We start from the raw sequence: 13,158 nt of genomic DNA, 5'->3' as shown, positions 1-13,158 counted from the left end.
TGTGCCTGAGCGCGGTTCACTTGGGCTTTGGCGCGGTATGCTTGTGTGTGAGAGCAAAACGGGCCCAAGTCCGAAATTGAAAGTGAGATGTGACGTTTAAGGGACTGTTTGAAAACAATACTAACAATGAATTACATTTCTCATTATCAGGCTGCCTAGATTGTGCTATAAAACTGTATGTGCCAAAAAAGTCCTACAGTGAAAAATAAATGTATGGTTTGCATCAAACAAAAATGAAGCATTGCAGTAAGAAATATTAATTTTGCACTATTGTTATTTATATGCATGTCAATTTAATAAATAATATTTCTGCTACAAAACAAACGAAAGATAATAACTCATTTAATTCAAGGCTGAAAGCTGCAAAGAAGTCATCAGTAATTAAATAGAAAAATAATATACATCACTCTTTAAACTCTCATTAACTCTTTTGGTTAGTGTCATTTTAAATGCTCAGTTTTGTTATGAGCTGATTTTCATTTGTTTGTGGAAAAAAGCAGGCGAGTCAGACGACCCAATAGGCTATATGAGCAGGGCAGAAGAGGATTCTCATGATAACCACCGGTGCCGTTCTCTGTTATAAGCCGCAGTTTCAGTTTAAACTTCATAAAGGCAAGTTTCTTTGGCAATGATGTATACAGACATTTGTGTTGAACACTCAGCAAATGCAGTGCATCGAAATTCAGGCACCTTCTCCAAAAACACTCTATTGATCTCGGCTGGCAGATCAACATTTACCACATGATAGCAGTCATTGGCACCATTAGGGCTGTGCAATCAATCGAAAATCCGATTTCGATTATGGCTTCTAACGATTATGAAAAAACCATTAATCGAGATAAACGATTATTCCATTATTTACCGCCCCCTGTCCAGTTGTCCTCACTTGTTGCTCTTAAAAGCGCGAAAGACTGCATGCTTATGTATGTGCGCCGTGCAGACAGTCAGAAGCATGCGGTCTGCACTTGGTCTCATTCGCACATTGTGACGAGCAGAGAGCACACACATTTAAAGTCATTAACGAGAGCGCTTTAATGTTCAAATAGGTGTCAAAACGCGGTGTTTAGTGATTATTCATATTAACACTCATTTTGTAATAAACAAATGAGTTGAGAATCAAAAGACACGTGAAAGCGAAACCATTAAAGTGACAGAGCACAGCTGCCGCCTGTTTTATCATGATTAATAAAACAATGAGAAAATCCCTCTTTGCTCTTGACTGAAGACTTTTATTGCTAAAGTGTTTTTTCTTACGGTAAAGATGCTAAAAGCACAGTTTGTTTCATATTTTTATTCTATTGTATTTATTTCTCTTTCTTTGCAGGGAGGAAAATAATATATGCAGTTGAAGTCAGAATTATTAGCCCTCCTGAATATTAGCAACCTTTTCCCCCCAATTTCTGTTTAATGGAAAGAAGATTTCTGAACATAATAGTTTAATCCTTCATTTCTAATAACAGATTAATTTTATCTTTGCTATGATGACAGCTCATAATATTTTGGTAGATATTTTTTTATATACAAACATTCAAATTCAAAGTGTGATTTAAAAGCTTAATTAGGGTAATTAGGCAAGTCATTATATAACAGTAGTTTCTTCTGCAGACAATCAAAATATATATTGCCTAAAGGGGCTAATAATATTGACCTTAAAAGAGGTTTCAAAATATTTAAATTAGCTTTTATTCTAGCCAAAACAAAACAATTAAGCCTTTCTCCAGAAGAAAAATATTAGAGGAAATACTGTTAAATTTCCTTGCTCTGTTAAACATCATTTGGGAAATATTTTAAAAAATTCCCAGGAGTGCTAATAATTTTGACTTCAACTAATAATCGTTTGGAATAATCGTAATAACAATTATGACCAAAATAATCCTGATTATGATTTTTCCCAAAATCGAGCAGCCCTAGGCACCATTATTTGTAACTTTAGGTGGGGTTTACAAACCTGTGTACTTCGCACTCTTCAGCCGTTTGCATTTCCCGCAGTCACAAAAGCTCCCTGTCATCTGACAGCGGAAAGCCTTGAGTGATTCACAGCTAATATGAACCAATATAGCGGCAGGAAGACCGATTCAGGTTGCAATACAACCATTATATGCACAAATGCTCCCAAATATATTATAAGGTGGCATAGATTTAATTTTGGGTGAATATGCGACCACATTGGTCGTAATTTCGAGCCCTGTCATGTAAGGTTAAAAAGCATCTTCTAAAACCACAATAACCCAAGGTTGAGCCAATGTAAAAAGCCTAACGTGAAAATAGCAACTATGTTTTCTTTCCAATTGTAATGTGCTCTGTTTAAAGTTGGCATCATTGATCAGTTCTCACAATTCCATTTTAAACAGACAAAAAATCTAGATTTTTTTTCTAAAGTTAACAATTTATAAATTAGATTTTATTTTATTTATGCGCAACGTTAATTTAAAAAAATTAAAACAACATGACTGAAGTAATATTCTTTTGAAAACTGAAATCTGCTTAAGGAATATGGCATGCCAAACATAAAGGACAAACACCAGCTACAACAATATAACTTATTTAACCAAAATGAATGTCTAATAATGAACGTTCAATACTCATGATGATAATAATAATAAATTACATTTCTTTACACCTTGCTGCCCTGCATGTGCTGCCACATCTTAATAACATAAGATTTCTGCTACAAAGAGTAGTTGTTTCATAACTGTTACATTTGAAAAAAATAAAACAATGGTTTGCATTTGAAAAAAAAAATTAAGAATCGCAGTTTAAAAAAAAAACATTTTTTGCATTATTGTTTGAACGTTCCAGACAGTTGAATGACCAAGTAATGTTTCTGCTACAAAACCTACAAATGTAAAATTACTCTCTTGAACATGACAGGTTAATGAAGCATGCCATCATGTGGTTGGACAATTATTTTATTCAAGAAAAACATAAAACGTCTTAAAATGCAAATTTGAATTAATCTAAATTATTACCTAGCCCTACTTTAAAAAAAAAAAACAATTGCCTTTTTTTGGAACAAATATAAAGACGAGAAAGTCCACAAATTTCCTGGAATTACTGGAGCTGAAGTAGTTCAATGCAAGTTTATTTTCCATTACCTGCCGCACACATTCCACTGAAGGAGTATGAAGGAGTGGGTGTGCTAGGGTTTGATGAGAGCCAGGTCTAACAGAGACCTAGAGTACTCTATATCAAGTGTTCAACTTTGAACCATCTCCGTAATTAAAATGACCCAGCACTGACACTTCAAAGGACACACTGTGCCACACTGGCATACAGAATGTAATCTGATTTCTAACACTTATTGTATTCGTGTGATGCATTTTATATTTTTAGACAATAAAAATTATTTTTAACTGAACTATCATTCACTCAAAAGTTACTTCATTTTCAAACAGAAAATCTTTTTTCTTTAAAAACTTTAACAGCTATGAATTTGCCAAGCTCATGTCTGCGCCACAGGTGTGAGAGAAATTGGGTGTGGCTTTTGCCATAGACACCAGTCACACATGTATGAAATTTGACCTGTAAATGTTATTTCTGTAAAATAATGAATTCCCAGATCCAAACATGTGGAAACCATTTGTTTCAGTCTGGCCATCCCTAATGTAGAGAGCATTTCTATCTACTGTGGTCATGCAATCACCCCATAAAAACACACCTCTTGCTTGTACTGTAAAGAATATCTGACTAGAAGAGAGATTAAAAAGAACTGACTTTAGCAGAAGTCTTCTTACCGTACAGAAAGATCCATTTCTGTGAAGCATGTTGGCATAGTGTTTGGTAAGCATTGGGGTTGGCTATAGGTGTCATTCGGATCCAGGTAGCTGAATGTCCAAATGGCATTTGGATTTTGGCATAGTCCCATAAAAGCCCTGTAATATAAGGAGAATATTTTATGCTGCAAAAAATGTTGTTTGCTATTAAAAGAAAGGGAGTTTATGAAAAGCATATATCTGACTGCATCTTTAAACCAAAGTAACACGAGGACTGAGTTTATAGATGAAACTAAACCACCCACTCTATTTTTATTATCCAGTAAGCTTAACCTATAGCAACACAGATGAAGAACTGCTTACAGTACTTGTTCTGAACCACAGACACTCAGAAGAAATTAACAAGTGAAAAGACAAGGGTCAAGACATCAACATGGTTTCTTGGTTTCTATTTCTGTCATTTTGTGCAAGGTAATCCCATCCATGCTTGCAACTTATTGGTCAAAATCTTTATCTACACTAAATTCAGCCTTAGGTATTCTGTACATTTACTGATTACAAAAGCATTTTGTTTTCAGTGTGAAAATAAAAAAATAAAAAATAAATTATCTGAAAGCATTTAACGTCACACCTGGTAACAAAAGAATAAATTCAACAAGAAACAGAATGTAACTCAATGTCAATTAATGAAATTATTTTAATTATCTCTTGCTGAACAAAATCATGATGAAATAACAATATTATTGGAAAAATAGTGGCTTTAAATGTATGTATATATATATATATATATATATATATATATATATATATATATATATATATATATATATATATATGAGTGTGTGTGTGTGTGTGTGTGTGTGTGTGTGTGTATATGTATAAATGTATGTGTGTGTATATATAAAACACGTCAAACTTATGAAATGTGAGGGCTCATGGACGCAGCTTAAAGGCAGAGAAATGGGCTGTGGCTGTCTTTGACAGCTTGCGACTTCATCTGTCACTTTCACTACAGTACATTTACATAGACACCAATACTCCACTTTTATGATTAAGATAATACTGATTAAGAGTCGACAATGTAAGCAGCAATATCTGATAACCTTTAGGGTCACGCGAGTCGCGAAATGCGGAGGTTTTTCTTACCGTTTGCCATGCGGTATCAAATCCATTAAACATGCTGAATGAAAATATGCTGAATGAAAGTGAAATGCAGTTAACGTCTAAAGATTAAAAATGAAACACCTGAAATTGCATTAAACTCTGGAGGAAACGCAGGATAGCCTGGTGATGCCACATTAATTGTTTTAAACTGAAACTTTCCTTCTAAAAGCGTGTCCTTGGTCTTATCCAAATTTCTTTGCACGTTAAACACATGCAGAACCAGAGCAAGCTGAACTGGCGTTGTAGGCAAACGGCAATCACACCGCCCTCAACCCGAAAGTGACCGGTTCGCGGATAAAAGTTAGATTCTGCTGCCATAGGTGGCTGCCTAGGTCGCCTCTAAGCACGTGCCTTCCCTGAACGCACGTCGGCCACAACAGGAAAAAACAAACAAACAACTGCAACTGCGTTTTACGCGTTAAATACTTAAAATTAATCATGTGCATTAACGTGATAATTTTGACAGTGATTTTGACGTGATAATTTTGTATATACACACACACACACACATCTGTCTATATAAACATATATATATATATATATATATATATATATATATATATATATATATATATATATACACACACACACATTTAAAGCCACTATTTTTCCAATAATATTGTTATTTCATCATATATATATATATATATATATATATATATATATATATATATATATATATATATGTTTATATAGACAGATAGGTAACTAGAAAGAATAGACAGGAATATATTGATCTGTGCCCCGCTCCAGAGTGTAGACGCGAAAGTTTGCTCTCCCGCGGGTGGACTCGCGCGTGAGAAACAGGCGTGACCCTCGGCTATTTTGACAAATACACACCTAGGTTACACAGAGCCTAACATGGAAGGTTGTGATTGGGTCAGCCCAATGTCAATAAAGAAAAGAACCAATGGGCTGCAGATTATGTCACACGGCTGCTCTGTCCGGAAAAGAAACATTACTTTCAGAGCGTGACAGCTTACACAGCACCGTCAATCACTGAGACAGAAAAACATGACAGTCTGCTAAGTGTTTTATGGGCCGATCAGATCATAAGAAGATGATCAGCCCGGCCCAAAAAGTACGTCGAAACAGCGGAAAACTGCCCGGCGTCTGCCCCTGGCCACAACAGGAAAAAAAAATAATAATAAAAAATGCGTTAATTTTTTTTAACGCATTAATTATTTCAAATTAATCGCATGCGTTAACGCGTTAATTTTGACAGCGCTAATATATATATATATATATATATATATATATATATATATATATATATATACATATATATATACATATATATATATATATATATATATATACATACACATATATACATATACACATACACACACACACACACACACACACACACACATATATATATATATATATATATATATATATATATATATATATAAAGGGTGTAACGATACACGTATTCGTATTGAACCATTCGGTACAAGACTTTCAGTTCGGTACGCATTACACACCGAATGATTCGATTCTAGTGTCTAAAAAGATCAAAGACAATAACTACAAAATATAATGTTTTAAGTGCAACAACGCTTAACATGGCATCCCAAATGACGTGGCAGACAACATGCTGCCTTCCCCGCTGTCTTATTAAACAGAATAGAATATCGCCCCCGTTGCCCCAACAACCCTGGACCCCGATACAGAACAGCCAATCTCAATAACCTGTTCACATATGACTACACCCGCCCACCTCCAAACACTACTCTAGTCAGGCACATGCTACACTAGCTCACAAAATGGCTAGTAACGTTAATGTAATCCTAGACATCCCAAGTCTCCTGGAAGTTTTAGGAGTCTCCCGCAAATGCATAGAGACTCCCGGATGCCCGCAAAAGAATGATAATCTTCAGGAAACCAAGCGTTTCCCCCCCTGATCCTTGAATACGTCACACACCCCTCTCCACCGCATCCCTCCCAGCTCTTCAAACAATGACATCTGCTATGACAGTAAGCTTATTAGCGGTAATATTTGAGCATATCAACTCCTTTACACTGACGACACAGAATCAGTAACTGGAACTGGAACAGCATTCAGGCAGGCAATTCCTACAGATTCTAACAGGGCAAAACAAATTACCGAGGCGATCGGTGCATTTATAGCTGTGGTTATGAGAGACCTCAATCGGTAGTGGAAATTTCGGGTTTTAAGAAAATGTTAAATGTAATAGAGCCCTGTTACATTATTTCTTGATAAGCCCAGTTCAGTAAGTTAATTCCTGCTTTCTGATTCACTAAAATGGCAGGTGACCGGTCAAATCAAGCAGATCTGTGATGTCTGAAGAAAAGATGGACACTCGTCATTCTGAAAAAAAAAAATACTTAAAAATAAATTAAAACTGAATTCCACATAAAAACTAAATTGTTCTTTTCTTTTTATTTGTTTAACTACTACAATATTATATTTATTTTTCCTAAGAAGCTTTTTGGTTTTGAGTATGAAGAAGGATTTGTTTTATTTGCTGCTAAGCAAAAACCCCAGACGTATAGCTCTATCACTGTAAAAAAAAAAAAAAAAAAACAAGATCATATTTTTATGATGTTAGTTTTAACAAATAAAAAAATAAAATTTGAAAAATCCTCTGACTTTTTTCTTTTTTTGCTGCATTGAAAACATACCAAACCGTGACACCACTGTGTCGTATTGAACCGAATCATGATTTTTGTGAATCGTTACACCCCTATATATATATATATATATATATATATATATATATATATATATATATATATATATATATATATATATATATATATATGTGTGTGTGTGTGTGTGTGTGTGTGTGTGTGTGTATTATTCACAGGGAAAATAATTAATAAACTATCCACTTTAGAAGATCTCTTACACATAGTTTGTGGCTTTGTTTTACTTTATCTATAATTTAGTTAATTTAGCGACTGCTCTGCAGCTTTATGTGAACATTTTTGTTTGTTTAGCATAGCCTACATTTCTATTTGTTTTTACAGCCACATTGTTTATATAGCACTGGGTATGATGTGGAAACACTGAAAAAAACAAAAAGGTGTTCATCTGCTGCTGTACATCGAAGTTGTCTTATCTTTTTGACAGACACACAAAAACAGTAATTCTTTGACAAGCAATCAAGCTCTTTGGTAAGGTTAACACTAGTATTCTAGATTTTTCAACAATAATAATAATTATAATAATAATAATACATTTTATTCATAATGTGTGTTTCTAAAACCCAATAGAATATAGAGTCAACATTAACTGTAATATCTGAAGTTGGTTACAGAATGTAATTAAATTACAAAGGAGGAAATGCTGGTATAAACATGCCTAGTGTGAAAGGAATTCCTAGCACTACAACTCTCACAAGATGTTCATTAAATGGAAGTCGGTTATTTTCCTTCTAAAATAAAATGAGTACACAAAGCTTTAGAACTGCAGACTAAATGGTTCAATGGTCAGCAACCAATTTGTTTAATAGGGCCCTATCATACACCCGGCTCAATGTGGCGCAAGGTGTGACGCAATTGTTGTTTGCTAGTTTCACCTTGGCGTAAGGGTCATTTTGATGTTTTGCGCCACGCTGTTTAAATAGCAAATGCATTTGCGCTCATATGTGCACCCATAGGCGTTCTGGTCTAAAAAGGAAGGCATTCTGAGGCGCGTTGCTATTTTGAGAAACTATAATAGATTTTTCAATAGACCAGAACAAAGCCGGTCTAAATCCGGCGCAGAGCGCGTTAGTTGTGCGCCTCGCTTACACACTGCTTGATACACACAAGATGTAGAGCAATACGCAAATATCTTTACATATGAAAAAGAATGAAAATATTGAGGATATATATAGGATATAATAAAGATATATACAGGATATAAATAAAAAGGATTAAAATATTACAAAATATTTTCTAGCCTACATAAATATAAAAACCAAACTTTCATGCCTTCTTCATCTTGCGTGGCTTTTTCAGTTTATTTGTGACAATTTGCTTTTTATAATTATTTTTTATATATTATTAGCAGTATTACTAATATATACATATTTATATTTGTTTTATTAAAAACAAGCTTAGATTTGCCCAACTGTCAGGTTTCAGACCATATGGGGCACAGCATATGTATTTGGATATAACTCAGTTTTTTGAACACACTTCGTTATTTTTGTTCATTTATTCATTTGCTGGAAATTAGAACTGAATTTAGAAAGTTTTGAAACAAATCTTTGCGCTTAACAAATGAAATTAATTATTTATAGGCTAATTGATGTATGTGCGTACAAGGTTTCCCTATCCACGAGAGCAAAAGTTTAAAAAGTTAATAATTTATCTCTCATTCTCACGCTGTAGATGCTCTGTTTAACGGTTTTCTTGCAAGTGAAATGTTCAGTTTTTCATCTTACAAAGTCATCATGTAAATAGTAAATGTGCTTATGGCGCGACGCAACTGGCTCTCAAAGGTAATGGAAGATGAGACTCTCATTGGTTTATTCTCAAAACACATCTATAATTCATTAAAAAAATTAACTCAACCCTTTTAGATCATGCGCCACAGCGCAAAGCGGATTTTTTGTTCTTTATATTAACAAAAGTTGATTCTGACACGCCCTGAAAGCGTTTGCGCCCTGCGATTTGCACTTTGCGCATGGACTGACAAAATAGAGCCCATAAGCTTTGCTACTTTGATAGCATACTGTGTTGTTTGTATTATTTACTGACTTTACCATTTGAATCCAACTTTTGTCCGCCCATTTAATTATTTTAATCTGAATGGTTGATTTTGCAGACTTTTACTCTTGTATTGTCGTACTGGTGGCAAGGCAGTGGCACTGTAGGTAGTGCTGTCGCCTCACAGCAAGAAGGTCGCTGGTTCGAACCTCGGCTCAGTTGGAGTTTCTATGTGGAGTTTGCATGTTCTCCCTGCCTTCGCGCGGGTTTCCTTCGGGTGCTCTGGTTTCCCCCACAGTCCAAAGACATGGGGTACAGGTGAATTGGGTAGGCTAAATTGTCCATAGTGTATGAGTGTGTGTGTGTGTGAATGTGTTGTGAATGAATCACAGAGATGGGTTGCAGCTGGAAGGGCATCCGCTGTGTAAAAACTTGCTGGATAAGTTGGCGGTTCATTCCGCTTTGGCGACCCCGGATTAATAAAGGGACTAAGTCGACAAGAAAATGAATAAATGAATGTCGTACTGGTTAAACTGGCATAAAAGTCAAATATACCAAAAGCATGGATCAAAACGTAGCGCAGTGCAAGCTCACTGTGATTGCATTTTCTTAGAGACAAATCTAGAACAATTTTAGGAACCAAACAGTTGATAGTAACTTTCATTGTACCATTTTCTTAATTGAGAAATCAATGATTACAATTTTGGTTTACAACATTTTTCAAAAGTTCGATACTTTTGTAAAAGAGGTTGGATACAAGGGTGGTTTACTTTCATTTTGGGAGAAACTATTTATTTAACATTTTATTTCAGTTAATAAAAATGATTTTAATTTTATGAATTTAGTTAATATATAACTATACCTATAATAACCAATAAATGTATAGAAAATGTTTTTCATCTAACATTTATCATAGGGTACCAACAGAAAGCATAAATAGCAACACAGTGGCCTTCCGCCATAACGTGGTTTATCTTTCGCGGTCACACCGTTTCATGCATTTTTTTGTGCCATTTGACATGCTTTTTTTTTAATAGCACATTGTGTTCACCATCCTGATTGTGAATCAATCTCTTTCGTGCAGTGTCTCCTGTACAGTACAGAATGCGTTCAGCTTGCCAAATTGACGTAAATCTTTGATTGCTAGCAGTGTGACTCTGAAATGCTGTACTGTGTGTTTGCTGTAAGTTTTCGATAGCAACCAAAAGGCAAAAGATAACCATTACACCAAAAGTTTAATTTCAACCTTCTTTTAGCTTGTCTAGAAGTTACACAAGTGTTTAAATGAGAGAAAAGTCTAAAAATGTTCATGTTTATCTGAGAAAAGTGCATAAAGAGTGTAGTGAGGGGTTTTACAGCCTTAAAATATCTATAATAATTGTAAAAAATAAAGCTGACTACTTTGCAAATTAAACCTATTGCAGGCTATTTTTAGAACATAACTCCCACAAATAACGAGTGACCACTATACTACTTTCTACCATAGTAGAAAGGTTATCATCAAATATATTAAAAACATGACATTTTTATGTTTAATGAACAATCTGTTCAATCTGAGTCGGCACCTTCCAAATCAAGCTAAATATACTGCAACTTTTAAATATGCATCTAAGTGAAAAAGAAAACCAAAACTGTCACATCTTTAATATTATAATATTACATGTGTGGTGCTACCAAGCAGAACCTGATGGCAATGGTACCACTGCTCACAGATGCAAGTTTGGAGACCTTGTATAAGTGCATGCAATTCAATCCTCCAGGTCTACAACAATTTCTGGGTACTCCTTATTAAGACAAACAATCATTCTGACTCATAACTAGACCAGACAGAAATCTTTTTGGTTGTCTTTGCACTAATCCAACCCAACACTGTATTCACCCTATCCGGTGCCACTCTAAATAATTTACTCTGATAGCCAAAAGTATTTAAAGCAGATCAATACCATTAAAGGACAGCTGGGGCAAACTGAATAAACAGAGACCACTTTCCAGCACTACACCAACCTCCCGCTGCATAGCTTTATCCTATCTGTCTTTATCTGATCTGCCATCATACTAACCAGTAGTGGCAAAGACAGAGTTAAAAGAAATCAATTGCTCTCCCTCACTTTCCTACCACCCGCTGGCAGCACAAGCAGAAAGGACTCCACAGCCAACAGTACGCATTAAAGAAAAGTCTGTTCAATAAAAAAGCTCAGTAGTGTGTATCAAATGGCTGTGCTCATCTAGGATTCCTTTTCCACCTTTTAGATTGGAATGATACGACTAAATGGTGGGGGTGATACATCAGCACCTTTACGATGGGACGGGTGATACATTCAGGGCAGGTCTGAGGTGGCCGTGTGTGTTTTTTTCTTCTTGCTTAGCCATCCTGTCTCCAGAGCGGGTCGGGGAGGGGGGTTGACTTTAGATGGCGCAGCAGCCTGAGGAACGCAGGCATGGATGTGAAACCTGATCTACACTGCCTCTTAACCCTCCCGCCCCCATACCCCCCTCCTCCCCTCCAGCCGCCCCGTGCTGCCACCTTGCCACAGACTCCCACTGCAATCTGATCCCTCACACTGTGGCTGAGATTGAAACGCACTCCTAGAGGGCTTCAGGGTAACTCAATTTGGGCCTGGCTGATATTTTAAAAAACAGAGTAGAGGAAAAAGCTTGTGTGTTTATTTATGTGTGATTTACGCAATAAAAGGGAATAAAGCTGAATATTATATGATGGGGAATCTCTACCAGAAAAAACACATTTAACTATTAAAAAATCTGTTTTGTTTTTTAAGCATGGGACCCTTGGATCAAAAATATGCAGACACCAAAATATCTCCACAACACACACACACACACATATACATACATATATATATATATATATATATATATATATATATATATATATATATATATACACACACACATACATACATAATATATACATATCTATCTCTCTCTCTCTCTCTCTCTCTCTCTCTCTCTATATATATATATATATATATATATATATATATATATATATATATATATATATATATATATAGTTGAATTCAGAATTATTAGCCCCCTTTTGATTTTTACTTTCTTTTTTATATATTTCCCAAATGATGTTTAAAAGAGCAAGGAAATTTTCACAGTATGTCTGATAATATTTTTTCTTCTGGAGAAAGTCTTATTTGTTTTTTTCCAGCAACAATAAAAGCAGTTTTTAATTTTTTAAAAAACAATTTTGGGACAAAATTATTAGCCCCTTTAAGCTAATTTTTTTTTAGATAGTCTACAAAACAAACCATCGCAGTACAAAAGAAATGTGCTGAAACAATCTTCCCTCCATTAAACAGAAATTGGGGGGGGGGGGGGAATAAACAGGGGCGCTAATAAGTCAGGGGGGGCTAATAATTCTGACTTCAACTGTATATATATATATATATATATATATATATATATATATATACACACACACATATACATGTATATATACACACACACAAAAAAAGTTTTATAACCTGGTTTAACTTAATTTTACCAATACCAGTTATGATATATCATGACAGGATACAAACATGCAAATCTTAAAACAGGATTAAACATCTACAAGACATCAGATAATGCATAAGTATAAAAA

At 34.9% G+C, this 13,158-nt stretch overlaps 1 protein-coding gene across 6 annotated transcripts in view; it reads right to left on the bottom strand.

Annotated features, from left to right (window-relative positions):
• bmpr1aa (bone morphogenetic protein receptor type 1Aa) overlaps positions 1–13,158 on the bottom strand; it is a 39,827-nt gene that overhangs the window by 24,466 nt on the left and 2,203 nt on the right. For 3 of the 6 annotated variants that reach the window (NM_131621.4, XM_087278477.1, XM_087278479.1), the window contains 1 exon segment: positions 3,735–3,872. The exons of the other annotated variants lie outside the window; for them this stretch is intronic. The gene's annotated coding sequence lies outside the window, so the exon portion shown is untranslated. 6 annotated transcript variants of the gene reach the window in all.

This window comes from Danio rerio, chromosome 13 (assembly GCF_052040795.2).
Source record: "Danio rerio strain M-AB ecotype USA chromosome 13, GRCz13ab, whole genome shotgun sequence".
NCBI classification, from domain to species: Eukaryota; Metazoa; Chordata; class Actinopteri; order Cypriniformes; family Danionidae; genus Danio; species Danio rerio.
Note: the sequence above shows the minus strand (reverse complement) of the source record. Positions and strands in the feature narration are given on the sequence as shown.